The sequence below is a fragment of the Notolepis coatsorum genome, assembly GCF_963971535.1.
Source record: "Notolepis coatsorum genome assembly, contig: SCAFFOLD_1187, whole genome shotgun sequence".
Lineage (NCBI taxonomy): Eukaryota > Metazoa > Chordata > Actinopteri > Aulopiformes > Paralepididae > Notolepis > Notolepis coatsorum.
Genome location: NW_028171155.1, coordinates 1708 through 22166, shown reverse-complemented (window position 1 = coordinate 22166; position 20459 = coordinate 1708).

Below are 20459 nucleotides of genomic sequence, written 5' to 3'. Positions count from 1 at the left end.
AAAAGAGTCAAAAAAAAAAGAGTATATACATTTGACGTAGAAACTGTACATTGGATTGGGTGGGGGGGGGGGGGGGGTACTGTGGTAAACATGATTCCACTAGTAGGCCTAACTAAACATGATTCCAAGGCCTAACTAAACATGATTCCACTAGAAGGCCTAACTAAACATGATTCCACTAGTAGGCCTAACTAAACATGATTCCACTAGAACGCCTAACTAAACATGATTCCACTAGAAGGCCTAACTAAACATGATTCCAAGGCCTAACTAAACATGATTCCACTAGAAGGCCTAACTAAACACAATTCCACTAGAAGGCCTAACTAAACATGATTCCACTAGAAGGCCTAACTAAACATGATTCCACTAGAAGGCCCAACTAAACATGATTCCACTAGAAGGCCTAACTAAACATGATTCCACTAGAAGGCCTAACTAAACATGATTCCACTAGAAGGCCTAACTAAACATGATTCCACTAGAAGGCCTAACTAAACATGATTCCACTAGAAGGCCTAACTAAACATGATTCCACTATAGAAGGCCTAACTAAACATGATTCCACTAGAAGGCCTAACTAAACATGATTCCACTAGAAGGCCTAACTAAACATGATTCCACTTGGACTCTAGAAGGCCTAACTATGTTGATGGTTTTGTTGAACATTTGTATTTCACCGGAGAGAAACTGTATTCAAAGATCAAAGAAAGCTATTAAAATAGTCTTTGAATCTAAATATACTTTCTTTGTGTTGATTCTACATTAATTCCATGATTTTACTCAAGTGAATATCTGTTACAAGCTTCGGTCTACTCTTAAGTAGAAAAATGCGATTCATCTATTAATTTTCTTTAATCTATTGACAGCACACACAAAAAGAGGGTGTCCTCTTCAGGAGCCTGCTAGGGGACATTTTCCAGATGTGTGGAAAGCGTATAGCGCAGGGGTGGCCAACCCACGGCTCGCGAGCCGCATGTGGCTCTTTGCTCGTCAATGTGTGTTTTCTTTTTTTTTGTTACTCATTCCATAAGGACGTAGAATAAACATTTACAGATTTTTTTTTTAATTGTCCATTTGCATGTTCTTGGTATCTGAATCTAGGGACATCTATGGATCTCAGGGAATGTATTCCCAGTGTCAGAAATAGTGTGTCTGTTACTAGGCTTGAGTAAATTGTAATGAACCAAAGGAGAATATCGTTTGTTTACCCCTCTTAAATAAAAAGAGCGGAATTGACAGGGTTTTTTCCTAGGCTCTGTATATAAACCCAGTGTCAGTGTCTTTCGGGACCGGCTCCCTCCTGGTCGTCCCAGGCAGGTGGGGGGGGAAACGTTGTAGGGGCTCTTTCTTGTTAGAATTCGCCGCCACCGTTCTCGGGTTTTACGAGCCTACATAAATCAGCGTTTGGTCTTATGGGACCGGTATCAGCGCTGGCCCAGGCGTGTTTTTCAATATTTGAATCCGCCTTCGGGACAGGCGCGCCCTGGTTTGACCAACAACATAAAACAGCGTTTTTTATGCCGCCGCCCGGGAAGGAGGTTTTTATCTCTACCGAGCACCAGCGCACTATAGGTTAGACTTGAAGACTCGCATGCATCTCCGGGGGGAAATGACGGGGTAGATCAAACATCGGCGGGGGGGTTTCACGCCTGTTAGGTGGGCCACCGGGGGTTGTACGTTCGCGTGCAGACCGTCTTGGTGGCGCCCCCTGTGATGTTTTTTGATCGAAACGTGTACCTAACCCCCTCACGCCGGACCGGATCAGTTTAACCCGTTGCCCGCTGGGTCACAGATACGTTCTGATTGCCCCGAAGGGCCCTGAGCTTTTCCGGGGGGGGAAATGCCACGGCGGGCCGGACGCCACAGAGGTTGATATCATGAATGTTGTGTGTCATAAAAAATGCCACTATGAGTTAAAACGGGGGAGCCCGATGTAGACAAGACAAACGACTTCCTCTAAAGAGGGTCTACATCCTCTTAACAGTTGTGTGCATTGGTCAATACTATGTTGTACCTTTTTGCAAAAACTGTTGAGTGGGTTTTGTCCTTTCTCCATTCATTTCACCCCTCCCTCCCTGCTCAACCGAGGGGTGGGAGGGGGCTGTCGGGGGGCTGCTTATTATCAGTCAGCTCCTCTATGCATCCCTGTGTAGTTCCCGGTCCCCCAGGCACAGGCAAAGGTCGGCCCTCGTTACCTGTTGGCCTGGCTTAACCTTTTTTTTTTAAACCTGAAACGCCTTGAACTGCATTGTATAGCCTGTGTATACGCGCAGTTGTGTTTCCCGGTTTTTTAATGGGTTAAGGGAGCATAACCCTTTTCTGTTGGGATGGTTGTCTCCCGGTGTGCCGGTAGCGGAGTCAACTCTCTGGTGGAGCCTGGGTTTGACTCCTCGAGAGTATGCCCCCGCATGTTTCCTGACGTCTGCCAATTGTGCCAAACTCTTTCTCTGAACCCCCACCCTGCGTGATTAATAAATTGGCAGGGTCAGGGTTCGTGGCGGAGTCGGTTGACCCCGATTCCGTGAGGTTCTTGGCCCCACGAGATTGTGACATTGTGCACAGCATACCGAACACCCTTCCCTCCCCACCCGGGATACTTTTAGGCCCCTTTAGGCGTGCCTGTGTAGTTCGCAGTCCTCCGGGCGCAGGTCAAGTTCTGCTCTGGTTACCTGTCGGCCTGGATTGAGGGATCAACCTCCTTGGAGTGTTTGTCTCCCCGGTGCGCCAGCTGACCCCACGAGATTGTGGGGGGATGCCTCCTCAGAGAGCCTCGGAGCCTCCTCCTCAGGGAGTTTCAGAGCCTCCCCCCCCTCGGCGGAGCCTCCTCCTCAGAGAGGGAACCTCCTTACAGAGCCTCCTCCTCTGGGAGTTTTCAGAGCCTCTTCCTCAGGGGGTCTTCGCGGCGTGCCTGGCGGTGTAGAGGGTGGTGTCACCAGTGAACGCCTGGAGGGGTCTTGATGCCGCGGCCTCGTTGACCTCACCAGGCCCCTTTTCTGGGGGTCCTGGCCCCCGGACTCGGTGGTAAGTCCGCCTTGTGTGGCCTGGGGCTGGGACCTCCTTCGCGCCCCGCTGCTACGGCTTCATCCGCGGGGTCGGGTTTTTGAATCCCGACCCCTCAGAATGCCTCGCGGGTTGCGTCGGGGTCTAATGACCCCGACCCCATGAGGTGTGGGAGCTGTGACGCAGGCTTTTGTTTCACGTACGTTCCCTGGTAGCGTGCGGGGCGTGCAACCGGGTAGTTGGGGGCCCTTCTGTCCCGTGGTCTGCTCACCATGTGCGTTTGTGGGTGCTGTGCCCTCGTTCGCACTGTCGGTGTCCTGTCCCCCCCCCCCACCCCTCACCAGGGGGGGTGGGGGGCCCGGACCCTCCCCGGTGTTCTGATGGTTGTAGGGGACCTCAGCGGGTGTATTTGTCGGGCTATCCACGTCCTGCTCCGGCCTATGTCCCATGTGTAAGAAGGCTATCCTATAACTGTAGTTACATGAGTCTTTTGGAAGCGTTCTGCTCCCGACTTCACTGAGGACCCCTGTTTGTCTTCCTACCGAAGGTCAAGACTCGGGAAGGTGGAGTACGGTCACGCCCCTCGCTTATATGCATATGAGCGGAAGGGGCGTGGCCGGGCAAGTAAAGGTGCAAGTAGCGGAATTCTTTCAAGGTCACGCTAGGTGACTCTGGGACATCCCATAGGGAGCAGAACGCTCCCAAAAGACTCATGTAACTACAGTTATAGGATAACCTTCGGTACATCACTGATTATGACTGACAATCTACATACTAGTATGTTATATTAGACCAGTGGTCTAACTATGGGGCGTGACCCAAATTGGGGTCGCGGGTAGGTGACAGCGCATTGGAAAGTAAAACAAAAAAAAACTAAAATCTTTTGGCAACATATTTTGACTAAGTATGCCTCGTTTTATAAATGTGTATTGATAACATAGTGCTGTAATTACATTTTCTAATAAATATGCATGATCAAGTTCAACGTGTGCTTTTATTTTGATATTATATATATATACAAAAGAAAATCCTAAATATAATGGGGTCACGGACCCACGGTATGAAAAAGTTTGAGAACCCCTGTATTAGACGCTTGCTCTCCACAATTACAAGGTTCTGTATGTACAGTATGACTGACTGACAAGCTACATACTAGCATAATATATAATAATTAAGGCTGTCAAAGTTAACGCAGTATTAACGCGTTATCGCCCGATTCTATTAACGCCACAATTTTTTTTTACTCACGATTCACTTTTAAGAAAAAAATATATTTGTATTTATATATATATATATATATATATATTTTTTTTTTTTACTAGACTTCACTCCGGTGTATTATTGATGCTCTCATTGATACTATGTTTGTTTCTGAAGTGTGTGTGAGATATATATAGAGAGAGAGGGGGGTGAGAGAGATGAGGAAGGGGCAAGAGAGAAAGAGAGCTGGGAGAGTGTGTGTGAGAGCGAGGGGGGGGGGGGGTGATTACTCAGCCCTTGTGTGGGTGAATGTAACAAGTTCCTAACGTTTTCTTTCCCCTATTATTTCATGCACACTTTATTCATTGTTTTAAATGACAATTTTCTTTTAAGTTATTTTGTGCATCACTCTGTTTAGAATTTGATGCAAATTTGCAATGCATGAGGGTCATCCTTTTGTGTTAAATGGCTGCATAAAGCAAGCATTTGTTGACTCATGTTGATAAGAGTATTAAAACTTGGAACTTGAAAAAGATCAGTTTAAGGCCGCCAGAGTGCATCGTGGACTGTACTATGGTCTACGGGGCGGGCAGCGCAGTATCTTTGCTGCTCTCCTAATAAAACATAAAACTCGCGTTCATGTTTCAGACTGGTGACATTCTTCAACGCAGATATCACAGCTGTGATAGTTTGAGCCACTTAAGACATCTTCCCCATGCGTTGGGGACTCAGAGTGAACTTGTTGTTGATTCTGTCTCAGTCGGTTCCAAGATAAGTCTTCCAAGAGAACTCGTTGGAAAATATTCGGGAATGAGACCCAATGACACTATGTAACAACCCATCATCTACACTCACAGCACACACATCCACACGTACACACTCACTTTAACTAAACACTCACTTTAACACCCACTTTACTCACTTTAGGCACTTTAACACACTTTATATTTATTAGTAAAGAGATTTGCACTACAATTCATATCTCATTGCACCTTACCCTAAGTTTTTACCTCATCCCATTTCTGCATTGTACCTCACTGTTACTCTTTTTACTCTGTATTTTATATTGTATATATGTATATACAAACACTTTATTTTACATACTTTTGACTTTTTCTATTTTATACTTTTTATCTATTTTGATCTAGCACACTCCCAGGAGCTCATACAGAAAAAGCGGGGGGGAGGAGGAGGGGAGGAGAGGGGGAGGTGGAGGAGGAGGAGGGGAGGAGGGGGAGAAAGGGGAGGAGCAGGCAGCAAGGGGAGGGACACATATATAATAATAGATCAAATTTCTATAGCGCCTTTCATAGAACCCAAGGTCGCTTCACAATCAGGACAAAAAATAGGGCTAGGGAAGTAGGGGGGGGGGGGGAAGGGGGATGAGGGCAGGTAAGGGATAATGGACCTAATCTAATCTAAACTAACTGATGGGGAAAAGCCTTGGTGAAGAGGTGTGTTTTAAGAGCAGTTTTGAAGGTGTCCAGGGTTGGGGCGTTGCGGATTTCGGGGGGGGGGGGGGGGGGGGAGAGTTCCAGAGGGTAGGGGACGCCATATAGACGAGACCCAGACAAAGAAGTCATACGATATACCGATATGAAAGACACTGACAAATGAAAAAAAAATGACAGTGAGCGATGGCGAGAAGGAAAACAGACTTGATGGATGAGAAAAGAGAGAGGAGCGCCAGGGAAGGAAAGTGAGGGAGGAGAGAGAGAAATTTAAAGGGGGCGAGGTGAGAAGGAAAGGGGCAGAGATAGTGGAGGTGATGGTTTAGTGTCAAAGGGTGAGTTTGGGTTGGTGTGTGTGTGTGTGTCAGTGCAGGTTATTCCATGACAACACGTGAGGCAGAACTTCACTCATAATTATTATTAATTTACATATATATATATATATTTCTTTTATTATTATAATTTTTTTTTATTATTAGAAATGTTTTCCTCTGTAAAAAAATGCCAGTGAAAATGTATTTTCTTCAAAAATGGCCAAGTGACAGCTCTGAGCTCTCTGATCAGGCCTGCTCCCATAACTGCAGTAATGGCGAGCTGTCAATCACTCAGTGCAAATAAACTGCACAGGTTGATCTTAGGAATATAATTATCCAATCAAAATAGGGTAGGCGGGTTAGTGACAGTATGCACACGCGATTGATTGGCGTTCACGCCATGCCACACAAACTTATGATCCAATCAGAGACGCACAGCGGCGTGATTTTTTTTCCATAGGCTGTGTTTGCGAAGACGCAAACATAGGCTATGGAAAAAATCACGCGCCTCGGCTGCGTTTGTTTACAAAATCATTTGTTGAAGAAGCTAACTTGTTGGAGCTAACGTAGCTAAAGAGCTACCACCGCAGCGGCGCAGCTACCAGGCCCAGGGTGGAGTGTTTTGTTATTATTCATGAACTTATTGTGCATCGTTTGATGATATATATATTTTTTATTATATCAACAGAACAATGTTTAGTGGATTTCGACAGCATCCTCACGCAAATGAAGGATTGATTAGATCACAAAAGACTGCTGTTTGTTGCATTGCCTGTTTGCAAGCAGACGAGGTCATTGAACGTTTCATCAGAAAATATTGAAGGATGGATTTAATTTACAAGTGATCAGATGGGAGGGACACTATTTCCTCGTAAGAAGTACATCAAATGGTGAGTGGATTTAAAATATATATATATATTGGGCCGCTGCGTCCAGTGTGTCATGACGTGTGTGTGGCTGAAATGCGTGCATTTACTTTCGAATTACCCACGTAATTGTCCTTGTGTTACATAAAACCCATCTGTGGCCTTGTGCAGAGGAAGGTGGTAAATACATGTTAGATATTCCAATGTACAGTTTTGCTTGTACAGTTGTACAAGCATGTACCATTGACTCAGAATGGTCTGTTTTATTGAAATCGTCACAGCAGTATAGTTTGTTTATACTTCAGAAGTATGATATTTAAACATGGTCCCCAAAATGAATGGAAGCTAATGAGGAGCCTGACACCTGGGAGGAATGGGGATGTTTTAAAAATATAATTTAATATATAATATAATATAATAATTTGGTCAGCAGCCGCCACTGGTGTGTGTGTGTGGGTGTGTGTGTGTGTGTGTGTGTTTGTTTGTGTACGTAGTAGACTGGGCATAGATCCCAGCTAGACAGACAGACGCACACACACACACACAGACACAGACAGACACACACACACACACACACACACGAGACAAAAGTGATACGCATGCAGACACATAACTTTCCTTTTTAACATGCATGTTCTACCATATCATCGGTCAAATGCCTTCTGCCCCCCCCCTGAGTTCACGCCTTTGAAAGTAGACAGGGACACACAGTAAAACACACATATACTGTACATATACATTCATTACCCACCCACACACAGACACACGCACGCACGCACACACGCACGCACGCACGCACGCACGCACACACACACACACACACACACACACACACACAAATACATACAGTCTCCAGTCAGCACCAGGAATAGACTGTCACAGCCCTGTCTCTCACCACCCTCCGGGTGACAGGACATGGTTGTTGTTGGGGTGTATGATTCATGACCTTGTTTGTGTTGGACCTATGTTTACAATGACGATGAGACGACGCCACACTTTTTTCCGTTATCATTCCGTGCTAAGATTGTTTCAAGGCCTTTTTTGTGTGTAATTCATTTATTATGTTTTTGTTTATGTTGGACGTTTGTCATGATGGTGATGATAATGATGATGATGATGATGATGATGATGATGATGATAAGACTTAACCCACACAGTCTTTAGATGCAAAGCGCATCTATATACATCACATTTGAGATAGTTTACATGTAAGAAGGAGGCCAATCGGCAGTGAGGATGAATGAGAGGAGACGTCCTTGCTGAAAAGTCAACGCCAACGTCATTCACAAAACTGACGTGACGTGCAACAGCATCGATGCATTTCAATATTGTAAATAAAACATTTAAATTTGATGTCAGAACTAATCTAAGTTAGTTAGTTAGCCTCATCCGCATTTCCCTCATGTCAAAAAAAGTGAAAAACTTCATCAGTATATGCACCCAAGATTATAATAAAAATCCCGTTTTAAAACCGCTGAATGACATTCCGAGTTTAAGATGTCAACACGTGACAAAGACCCTAAACAAACATGACACAGTTGTTCTTCAATCAAATAAGCCTTCTCTACTTTTAATGGTATAAGCTATTTTACGTCTCACTCCATTCATCTCTAAGGTCTGCATATTTTGCCAGAGCTGATGACAGAAGTAGCCATGGAGATAAATGTCTCTTTTCCTATTGTCTCAGTCGATAATGAGATAATGAGTCAGTCGCTCTGCTGCCCCTAGTGGTGACTCATAGGAAATGCGCTTCGCATCTATGACCCTGTGTGTTGTTGAATGAATGAATGAATGAATGAATGAATGAAAACTTTATTAACAGATTGCAGAATGGGTACAGTACAGTACAGCTCAATACATACAATTGTTAAGGGGATGCAGACCATAGAAAGACTTTCGTCTTGTTTACATCAGGGTCCCCCATTTTCAATTCATCGTAACATATATGACATACATGACATACAGATAGACAGTACTGCTCCATCTATACATTTATGACATACCAGATTTGCAATTACAGTACTGTTTGTGATACAAAAAGAGTCCAGATGGAGGTAAGGATATCCGTATTATTATTCCTTGCTGAGATAGGTTTGAGACTTTAATTAATTTATTCTATGATTATGTACTTGTATGTTTTCTATCCGTTTTTTCTCCATTGATTTCTTTTATTTTTGGATTGTGGCATAGAAACCCTTTTTGCAGCCGTGGGTCTGGACGGTTTCAAAGGTGTTGTATATGATATACCGTCTACAGACTACTGAGGCTGAGACCACTTATCGATTTATCAATAATTATTATTATACTTTTCTTTTTATAAATACTTTATACTATACTAAAATACTAGGTCTTGTGGCATGTTTTAGTTAAAACATCCCCATTTCAAGGGGCGGTCAGGTGGCATAGCGGAGATTGCGCTCATCACCAACGCAGGAGATGCTGGGTTCGAGCCCAGCTCTCGGCGTTGCTACCAGCTTGGCTGGTCGTTCATACTAATACAATTGGCAGTATTAGGGGGTGGGAAGCTGGTGGGTGGGAATCTGGCGTTGTGGACAGCGACGCCTACAGGTCAGGTCTCGGCGCTTGCTCAGCGGGGGCAGGACTTGGTGGAGATAGCATGCCCTCCCACGCGTTACACTTCACCAATGAGAGTCCTCGCTGCCAAGTGAAAAGACGTCACTGGCAGTCGCCGCACGTATCGGAGGAAGCGTGCGATCGGCTTCGGGACGCCCTTGTACCGACTCGTAGGAGAACATGCGTACAACAACCAGGTAGGAGAGGGGGGGAATTGGCACAATGACAAAAAATTGGGACGGGGAGAAAAACAGAGAAAAAAAAAACAAAAAAAAAAACATCCCCATTTGATGTAAATTCAGTTGCATTTGCAACTCTGCACCGTGCATTCAATATGCAGTGCACTCCTCCATCACATCCAGAGACCACCGACTGTAACATGAGAAGGATCACTGTGGTAGTTTTGAATGGGGAAATCTGTATCACTAAAGATGGCGGGAAAACGACAAAGAATTCCTGCAAAATAAACATTAATTTGTTGTTTAAATAATATATTTTTTTTTAAATACTAATACAAATTTGTTCCCGATTTATCGATTCTTACAAATAGCATATCGTCTCAGCCTTACAGACTACACCACTCCACATCTTATAAACTGCGTATATAATTCATGTGTACCTATTTCCAGCGGTGAATGCAGTGAGATTCACAGACGGGGTATCTCACCCCAACGGGGGCCAGAGTGACCTCACCCCTACTGTAACCATCATCGGCCTGACACCATTAATGGCTATCATATGACAGGCTCCGCTAAGCCCGGTGCCACTAGAGCCATTAATAACCCTTACATGTCACTTTACGGCTATGATCGCCCCTCTAGACATGCTGTCACTACTCCCTGAAATCATGCACTGCTGTTAATCATGACCCCCTATTTGTATGCTGTGTGTAGGCATTTACCATCTGCAAATGCAGTACAATACCCTATCTTATTATTACCATATCTTGTTTCTGAACAAGTAAATTTGACTTTCAGTTGCTCGTCACACAAAAGATCAACGAGCTCCGCCGCCACCTCCTGCTCAGACAGTGGGAGGCCTGCTGCGTCATGCTGCGTAATCAACGGATCTTTGATCCAGTTGTCCAAATTGTCCGCGCTCTCTCTCCGAAATTGTTCAATGAGCCCTTCTAGTGGTACTGGCTACAAATGATGGGCTTCAAAAATATATCTTTTTTGCAACATTCTGTTCCTACAAAAGGCCATCAAGCCGAGTAAATTATACCCCCAAATCTCCACTGATTATCCTGGAGTGCCACTAACGGGGGTTTCTCAATCCAGCTCTCTATTTTAGCTGAGTCCAAACAGGTCTGTGTCCCGAACTTGTAGTCCCAGATTCAACGCATCGAGGCGGTCAAAGATGTCGGCTAGATATGCCAGCTGTGCCAGCCATTCATTATCACCACATTTCTCTGCCAATGGGTCGTTTTTGTCTGCAAGGAAAATCCGTGCTTCTCCTCTGAGTTCAAAAAGGCGATTTAATACTCTGCCTCGAGATAGCCACCTCACTTCAGTGTGGTATAGCAGCTGGTTATGCACAGAGCATCGCGGCCAACCGGTGCTGTTTCTGACAACAAACCTTTTCATTGCGAGTCCAGGTTACACACAAAAGACCAGACCCCCCCCCTCCCCCACGATTATACCTGCGCAGGATGTAGTGAGATGTGTATTGGAATACTGTGTGTCGGCCTCCGTTGATGAAGGGACGAGACGTGGCAAATACACACAGCTGCCGGGTGGAAAACTCGATCTCTCCTTTTTTTTTTTTTTCAATGCGTGGCCCCACGGTCACCTACCCGCCACCCCACTTTGGGTCGTGACCCGTAGTTTGAGAACCGCTGTTCTAGAACCACTCTTCTCCACACAGTCTTCTCCATATCTTGGGAGTATGACTTGTCCCACATTCCTCAGCTTTGAGAGTCCTTATTCACTCGATGACCCCATTCCGTCCTGTCACCCTTCACCCATCCCAACCCTCCATCACCCCCCAGCCCTCCACGCCAGCATGGTCAAAGGAACCCAGTGAACCTCTGTCACTATCTGCTCTAACCTTATTATGTCAGCAACCATGTTCTGAGACATTCCAGGGAGTAGATGCATAGACGGGTAGTCAGACAAGCGGGGGGGGGTCGTAGCCGGGGGCGGGTTCTCAGACAGTCCAGGAGGTTCACACGGAGAAAAGTAGTCGGGCAGGTCGAAGGTCATACACAGGGATCCAGGACGCGGGAGCAGGGTGTGGAGCCAGGCAGAGGACTGTGAGCAAAGGAGGACAAGACAGGTTAGACAAGGCAAACGGATAAAGGACTGAACACAAGAACGAGCGCTAAATATAAGGACTGACTGGTATACGAGAAGTTATGATCTGGCCTCATGATGACATCTGAGCCAGGGTAATCAGCTGCTCCTCTGGTCTCCACACACCTGAACCCCATCCTGAGAGAGAGAGAGAGAGAGAGAGAGAGAGAGAGAGAGAGACCCCCCACAGTGCTGGGACAGAGTGGGGGAAGACCAAGGGGGTAGAGGAGATGGAAAGCCTGGAGGCTTAGAAGAAGTAGAAGAAGAAGTCTTTATTTGTCATGCAGATTTTAACACACACATGCACTGGGAAATCCACAGGAACACACACACACATGCACTGAGTCGCTGAATGAAATGTTCTCTACCGATTTAATGTAACGGGATTACCGCAGGCTAATTTGATTACGAACACATTGGTGAATATCATCTTTTAATTCACAGTATTTACAAATACTTTTGAAACAGTGATAACTGAGATTGGAGACACAGGCGTGATTTCATGTTTGAACGAAAACGTGCAATATGTACCGCAGTGTATCATGCCAATAAAGCTCAATTTCAATTGAGAGAGAGAGAGAGAGAGAGAGAGAGAGAGAGAGAGAGACCACAGTGCTGGGACAGAGTGGGGGAAGACCAAGGGGTTAGAGGAGATGGAAAGCCTGGAGGCTTAGAAGAAGTAGAAGAAGAAGTCTTTATTTGTCATGCAGATTTTAACACACACACACACATGCAATGGGAAATCCACAGGAACACACACACACATGCACTGAGTCGCTGAATGAAATGTTCTCTGCACCTCCCATCCCATCATCCCCCCCCCCCCCCCCCCCAAGGGCAGCTGGGAGCAGACGAGGGCTGCAGTGTGCGCCGCACCCGGGGACCAATCCAAGTGCTCCTGCCCGTCTTCGTCAGGGACGCGACAGCGTTAGTGATCTGTTGTGCATGTTTTTCCATTGGGTTTATCTTATCGGGAGGGGAAACCCTTGCGAGCACGGGGAGAACATGCAAACTCCACACAGAAAGGCCCGGGAGATACCCCACCTGGGTAACTGGCAACGCGGAAACCTGGAACCCAGGACCTTCTAGCTGTGAGGCGACAGTGTTAACCACTACACCACTACACCACCGTGCCGCTTGGAGGTGCATGACAATACGTCCTTCATTCATTGGGGGGAAATGTTTATTACCGACTATAGCATACCTCCACTGAGCTCCCATTCTAGTTATTATAAAGTGTAGTGGGTCTAATGGAATGTAGAGTATTAGAACTCTTTGGTCTAACTCTAATGACTGAATGTGTGTGTGTGTGTGTGTGTGTGTGCAGGGACGTGCACAGGACTTTAGAGGAGCAGGTGCTCAAAGGCTGAAAAGGGCACTACACTTGTGTGTATATATTAACGGAGCGCGCGAGCATGATTTTTAAGGTCCCTTTTCGGGCGGGGGCCCCCTTTTTATGCTTTTTGGGGGGTTTTGGTGATCAAATATTGAATATTGAACTATAATAATCAGTGCAGGAGCTCACTTATCCTTGAAAGACACTTTTATCACTGACTTAAAAGGCCCATACATCTCCATAAATGTTCAGGGGGGAGGGAATAAGTGCTTACCCTACAGACCCCAAGAAGTGCTGTATATTCTGTATTGTTTAATATAAATGCATTTTTTATTCCAATCCCGATTTGTATTTGAGATTCCCAAATCCCATCGGACTTGACTTCTTCGTGTCCCTCAGTGAGTGTAATACCAGCATTCAACTGTATGCGCCACAGCGGTTTCTATCATCATCATCATCATCACCACGCTATGCATAAAATATATACGTCCGCGGAGAGGCACGCTGAGGAGGCCGTGCAAACTGCAATGGAATATGGGGCATCTCTCTCTCTTTACCTAATATTTTGATTCTATCCTGACATTTTTCAGTTGGAAGGGCAGTCTATATGTGTAACGGTAATTTTTTTTATTTTTATTTTTTTCAAAAAGGGCACTTTTTTGATGAGGCTCAAAAAGGCAGGTGCTCAAGCACCCCTTGGCCTCTATGTGTGCACGTGCCTGTGTGTGTGTCTGTGTGTGTGTGAGTGTGCGCGCGTGCACGTGTGTATGGCCCATATTGTACATACATGAGCTGTAAGTTACGTGACTTATACCGCATGACCTTTTGTACGTTCATGTGCTCACATACAGCACCTCTCTGTTATATTACCATACAGTGACATTTAAGTCAAGTCAAGTCAAGTCAAGAGTTTTATTTGTCACGGCATACGAGTATACAATGAAATGCGGGTGGTCTTGCCCGCAACGATGTGCAATACAGTGGTACAACATATAATAGAATCCAATACAAAAAACATTGTGCAATAACAGGTAACAGGCAACATGGTGTGACATCTCGGCATTTGTACATAGTTATTTACAGAGTATATAGGACATGCTAGGTAGCTTTGGTAGTGCAATACACTGTTACTGTTGCTAATACTAGTTTAAAGTGGCCTTTCCTTTTGGCAATAAGTGTGGGTGTGTGCGGCATGAGTGTGTGCCCGCTCATGTTAAAGTGTCAAAGTGGCTGCTAGTGTGTGAGCGTGCACACTAGCAGCCATGTGGCCGTTAAACAGACCAGACAAGTTACTTCCTCCTTATTCTGCACTATTCTGTACCCTGTCAACTGTGCAGAGACACGCCCCGATCACAGACAGATGTATGATGTATGTGCGCTCTCCTTTTCCGGTTCATAGCACCTGTTCTTGCCATGTACTGAATATATACGTCCCAGTGTGAACTCACTGTCCCTCAGGACAACTCTCTGACTCTGCCTCGGTGGTCGTGTGTGTGGAGCCTACATGTGCATGAGACCAGGGGTGGGGAGCAACCGATTTAATGTAACGGGATTACCGCAGGCTAATTTGATTACGAACACATTGGTGAATATCATCTTTTAATTCACAGTATTTACAAATACTTTTGAAACAGTGATAACTGAGATTGGAGACACAGGCGTGATTTCATGTTTGAACGAAAACGTGCAATATGTACCGCAGTGTATCATGCCAATAAAGCTCAATTTCAATTGAGAGAGAGAGAGAGAGGGAGGAGAGAGAGAGATGGTGAGAGAAAGAGTTTTGATTGATTGATTGAACACTTTATTAACAGATTGCAGAATGGGTACAATACAGTGCAGCTCAATACACACAATTGTTAAGGGGATGCAGACCAGAGAAAGACTTTCATCTTGTTTACATCAGTGTCCCCCATTTTCAATTCATCATAACATATATGACATACACGACATACAGATGTGTATGTCATATAGTCATATACTGTCATATAGACAGTACTGCTACATCTATACATTTATGACATACCAGATACAGAGAGAGACAGAAAGAGAGAGAGAGAGGGGGGAGAGAGACAGAAAGAGAGAGAGATAGTGAGAGAAAGAGACAGAGAGAGAGAGAGAGAGAGAGACAGGAAGAGAGAGAGAAACAGAAAGAAAGAGAGAGGGAGAGTGAGAGAGACAGAAAGAAATAGACAGAAAGAGAGAGAGAGAGACAGAAAGAAACAGACAGAGAGAGAGAGACAGAGAGAAAGAGACAGACAGACAGACAGACAGACAGACAGACAGACAGACAGACAGACAGACAGACAGACAGACAGACAGACAGACAGACAGACAGACAGACAGACAGACAGACAGACAGACAGACAGACAGACGGACGGTGTGTGCGTGTGAACAGTACACTGGCCAGGCCTCGACCAGCAGGAACACTGGCCCTCGCACGCAGACCGACGCCAACGCCGATAAAACCAAAATTGGCCCGTCATTCGTCACATGTTGTTAAGTAGTCTACTATAGAGCCACCACTCTGCCAGGCAACACCACCAGCAGCTAATCCCGCGAGTGCGCCGCGGCCGCCGCTCTTGTTTTGAAACCCGAGCCGGCCCCGGATCGCCTTTCAAACGGTGGGGAGATTTTTTTTGGGGCCCCTTTCTATTTTAATGGAAGAGGACTGGGATTCTCAAGGACCCTTCAGGGACCGTTCAGCTGTCCTTGGCGGGCCCCTCTCTCTCCGCGGAGGACCATAAGGTCACGGGGGGCCTCGCTCCGCTGTCGTCATCATCGGGCATCTGAGACGGCCACCTCTGTCGGAGCGAGAGACGGACACACTGACAGGTCGGACAGACGCACGGAGATGGACCGTGTCAGAGCGTGACTCCGGGACTTTGTGTAGATCAGACGTAAAGTGAGGTGGGAAAAAGGTGTGGAGAGGTGGGTCTTATGAACTACATTTACACCGTAAAAGGCTTGACCCCTGGATTCATAATTTTTAAACCCTCAACACTTCAAGGGAAGACAAACTGCTCACAAATCCACGCTTCTCATATCTGGGCTACATGTTAAAGAGGTGCAGGCTCAGGCGGCTGATTGGCGCAGTGGGCAAGGCGCTCGCCGCTAACGCAGGAGATGCTGGGTTCGAGCCCAGCTCTCGGCGTTGCTACCGGCTCTGGCCGGCCGTCATACTAACACAATTGGCAAGTGTTAGAGGGTGGGGAAGCCGGTGGGTGGGGATTGGACGTTGTGGACAGCGACTCCTACAGGTCGGTTTGGTGACGCCGGTGCGGCGGAAACAGGAAGTGTCGGGGGCAGCGTGAGCCTCCCACGCGTTACTCCTCGCCACTGAGAGTTCGAGCTGCTGCGGTGAAAAGATGCGTCAGGCTGCCTCCTTGTGTACCGGAGGGGACACGTGATGCAAGGCTTCTATCCTCACTACAGCCGACCAGTGGGAGGCATAGTCTAGCAACGTTCAAGACAGGGGAGGGGAGAATTGGACGATACGAAATTGGGATGGGAGAAAAATAGAAAATGGGGAGAAAAAGTGGATTAAAAAAAAAGAGGTGCAGGCTCTAGTCAGGTTTAACTGGTTTGTAACCTGTACTAAGCTTGAAATAGGTGATATTAACACAGCTGCCATTTTGCTCTCATATCATGCTCAGGATGGGATTCCTTTCCACCCTGTTCCCAACAACAGCTTCTTCTCACACCTCTCACACTATCTCATTGATTGATTGATTGATTGAAAACTTTATTAACAGATTGCAGAATGGGTACAATACAGTACGGCTCAATACACACAATTGTTAAGGGGATGCAGACCAGAGAAAGACTTTCATCTTGTTTACATCAGGGTCCCCCATTTTCAATTCATCAGGACATATATGACATACAGATAGACAGTACTGCTACATCTAGACATTTATGACATACCAGATATATATCATGACATTTATGACATACAAGACATACAGATATACAGTAATGTTACATTTATGATATACAAGATATACAAGTTTCAAGTTTCTTTAATAGTTGTCATACAGAAGTACAGAATACTTTTATACAAAATGCTTCTTACTGTTACGCTCCAGAGACTGTGCAAGACAAGATAAGTATGAAATAAAATAACATAGTATAGCATGTAAATTAGAAGTAAAAAAATGAGGTCACAGTGTTCAGTATAGACATTTGTACAATGTTCGATGCAGAGTAGACGTAACTGAGTTACCATATAATATACAATACTGTGTAGTGTACTAATATACAATACTATATAGTGCAAGGCAGAAATAGGATGTGGTGCAATTTATGTACAATTTACAGTAGGTGTACGAGTTGTAGTGCAAATCCTTTATCAATAAATATAAAGTGTGTTTGTGTGATCTAAAGTGTGGAGAGTGGGTGCTGCAGTGTGTTGTTTGTTTAAGTGAGTGTGTGCGTGTGGATGTGTGTGCTGTGTGCATTTGATGGTTGTTGCATAGTGTTTATTGTTCGTTTAGCAGCCTGATGGCCTGGGGATAGAAGCTACAAATATACAGTACTGTTAAACAGAGATCCTAACAGAAACTATATACATTCGAGGGGGAGGAAACTGTACATTAGGAGCGGGTTGGGTGGGTGCGGGGGGCGTATGGACATTTACAGGGGCCAGTTTTGAATTGCAGCCTCCCGTAGGTGCTCTTTGAGAGCGGTTTTGAAGGTGGGTAGGTATTCACATTATTTTACGGCTGTGGGTAGGGTGTTTCTGTACATGGGTACCTTAGTGGTGTAGTGTATCTTGTAGACAAGGCCCATTGCAAGCTGCTGTACTCTGTCGTCTACTCTAAGCCATCCTAGATTGTCAAAGTGGGCAGGGGTGAGGTGGGTTTTAGGAGTCAGGTCAAGCAGTAGTCTGACCAGTTTGTTTTGTGATGTTTGTAATCTTGTTTTTAGTGCCTTTGAGGTGCTTTGGTACCATGAGGTGCAAGCATAGTCGTAGTACCCTTGAATGAGTGCTCCTGCCAGAGTCTTCATGGTATTCTTGTTTACCAGAGAGGAGATCCGGTACAAGAATCGAGTTCGTTGGTTGACTTTTTTTTATTACATTGAATGCCATTTTGTCACAGGAAAGATTTGCCTCTAGGATGGAACTCAGGTAGGTAATTTCCTCTTTCCTTGTGACAATATTGTCACCCACTGTAACAGAGAAGCCGTCGGCCTTGCTCAGTTTGTTATTTGATCCAAAGAGAATGGACCCAGGTGTAATGATGTTAACCTGCTGTAGTGTGGTAGTGAAAGAGTTAACAGGGAACAGAAATGCAAAACGCCGTAGATATGAAAGACATCTGCAAATGTCCACCATTTCAGACGTGCAAACTTCTGGGGGGCCGTTAAAAAATGTAACGAGAACTAAAACACTCCATGGAATGCAAAGTGTAAAATTCTGCATCCTGATTGGCTGTAAAATAACTCAGAAAGAACCTGCACTTCCAGTTCCCGTCATATTTAATCTCTGGGAACAAAGTGGTCCTGTGTGTGTGTGTGTGTGTGTGTGTGTGTGTGTGTGTGTGTGTGTGTGTGTGTGTGTGTGTGTGTGTGTGTGTGTGTGTGTGTCTGTGTGTGTATGTGTATGTGTATGTGTATGTGTGTGTGTGTGTGTGTGCGCGTGTGTGTGTCTGTGTGTGTGTATGTGTATGTGTATGTGTATGTGTATGTGTGTGTGTGTGTGTGTGTAAGTGTGTGTGTGCGTGCGTGTGCATATTCACACACATGTACACACGCACACACACGCAAGCATGCACATAGGTTAAAGTGTCAGTTAAAAGTCTATTTTGAGTCTGTCGCAGTGGCAACTGACGGAGGAGCTGGGCTATAGGGGCTGACAGTGCAGACCTTAGTGTGGTTCAAGTGAACGAGAGGCTCAACAGGGCGGTGAAATGAAGGGGGGGGGGGGGCAGGACAGGTGTATGGGGGCAGGAGAGGGCAGGAAGGAGCATGAGAAACACACATGGTGCCCTCAGACCACCGGCGAGAACGCTCATTGTCACCCCGGTCACCAGGGACTTATTAAGTTAAATGCGGCGCTTGTGAAGCACAAGCTGTTGAGACACAATATAATGGATTGGTCGGTCGAGGCTCCTGAGTCTGCAGCTCTTGATCATTCTATAACGTGAGGACTTTGGATTTGGCTTTAGAGCACTATTGTTGCACACGGTTTGATTCGGAATTAACCCTTTCACTACCACCCTACAGAAGGTTAACCCGTTCACTACCACACACTACAGATGGGTTCTGTAGTGTGGTAGTGAAAGGGTTAACCTTGTGTAGTGTGCCAGTGAAAGGGTTAACCTTCTGTAGTGTGACAGTGAAAGGGTTAACCGTCTGTAGTGTGATAGTAGTGAAAGGGTTAACCTTCTGTAGTGTGGCAGTGAAAGGGTTAACCTTATGTAGTGTGACAGTGAAAGGGTTAACCTTCTGTAGTGTGACAGTGAAAGGGTTAACCTTCTGTAGTGTGATAGTAGTGAAAGGGTTAACCTTCTATAGTGTGGCAGTGAAAGGGTTAACCTTCTGTAGTGTGGCAGTGAAAGGGTTAACCTTCTATAGTGTGGTAGTGAAAGGGTTAACCTTCTGTAGTGTGGCAGTGAAAGGGTTAACCTTATGTAGTGTGACAGTGAAAGGGTTAACCTTCTGTAGTGTGACAGTGAAAGGGTTAACCTTCTGTAGTGTGATAGTAGTGAAAGGGTTAACCTTCTGTAGTGTGGCAGTGAAAGGGTTAACCTTCTGTAGTGTGGCAGTGAAAGGGTTAACCTTCTATAGTGTGGTAGTGAAAGGGTTAACCTTCTGTAGTGTGACAGTGAAATGGTTAACATTCTGTAATGTGGTAGTGAAAGGGTTAACCTTCTGTAGTGTGGCAGTGAAAGGGTTAACCTTCTATAGTGTGGTAGTGAAAGGGTTAACCTTCTGTAGTGTGACAGTAAAATGGTTAACATTCTGTAATGTGGTAGTGAAAGGGTTAACCTTCTGTAGCGTGGTAGTGAAAGGGCTAACCGTCTGTAGTGTGGTAGTGAAAGGGTTAACCGTCTTTAGTGTGGTAGTGAAAGGGTTTACCGTCTGTAGTGTGGTAGTGAACGGGTTAACTGTATGTAGTGTGGTAGTGAAAGGGTTAAAGCTGCGCTATGTAAGATTGGGACCCCCTTTTCATGAAAAGTCACATGGTGCAGTTTTTAATGCGTCTGCACAATCCTCTGAGAAACATGTAGCTCCACTGAGGGTGGGGGTGAGAGCACATGGTCAGCCATTTGCTAAGTGTTACGTTTCTTGCTCAAGGGCACCTAAGCAGGGATTGGCACACTGACTGTCTCAGGGGCTTGAACTTGTGACCTTCTGGTTACAGTATGGTTTCTCTAACCACCAGGCCACTGTTGTTGATGTTGACCTACATTTA